This window comes from Octopus bimaculoides, chromosome 10 (genome assembly GCF_001194135.2).
Source record: "Octopus bimaculoides isolate UCB-OBI-ISO-001 chromosome 10, ASM119413v2, whole genome shotgun sequence".
Taxonomy (NCBI): Eukaryota; Metazoa; Mollusca; class Cephalopoda; order Octopoda; family Octopodidae; genus Octopus; species Octopus bimaculoides.
The window spans coordinates 6,522,287-6,523,121 of record NC_068990.1 but is presented as its reverse complement, the minus strand read 5'-3'; positions in this window follow the sequence as shown (position 1 = coordinate 6,523,121).

Sequence of the window (835 nt, the reverse complement as noted above, 5' to 3'; positions counted from 1 at the left end):
TATATGGGGGTGTATACACACACACACACACACACACACACACACACACACACACACACACAATTGAAAAAGCTGGTCTCAGCAAGAAGAAATACGGTTGGACATTTATTGCAATCACTACAATTGTTTCCACGCAACGTAGTTCTCCAGGCTTGCAGGCACTTGGTTATGCAACTGTTTTCTTGTATTATGTGACCTGCTTGTGTTACCTCGGGCGATATATAAATATTGTAAGTACGTACAATACTACAACTAAATAGCACAGGGGCAAGCTTTATACTGTACTCTACAACGTTCTTAACAGAATATATCATAACTATATATATATAGAAATAATACATTATTTTACAATGGTTAGCAAATAAGTTGCTCTTCGGGTATTTTCCTTGTTTTTATTTGTTTCTTTTTTCTTGTTTGGCACCGTGCTATTTTTCAGTGACTGGAACACATGTTTTCACTCTGTAAATGTTGGCGCGACTTTCGTTCCCATTCCAGTGCTTTGTATTTGCAGATAATATTGATTATCAAAGAAGTTGTTTTCCTGTACTATCTGTAAACCTTCAAGTATAAATTCTTTTGAATATCTCTCCTGAATTCTTTGTGGGTGTTTGTTTATCCATAATCCTACTTCTTCTACTCCATATATATATGGAGAATGCTTGTGTAGAGACTAATTACGTCAAAGCTGACTAGTACTATCTTTTTGTTTACTCGTTCTGGGAAATCGTTTAAAAAGTCCATGTCATCTCTGATGAAACTGAGAACTAATTTGCATAAAGGTTTAAAAATTATGTCAAGCAAGTTGCTTAATCTTTGGGTGTTGGATGCTGTATAT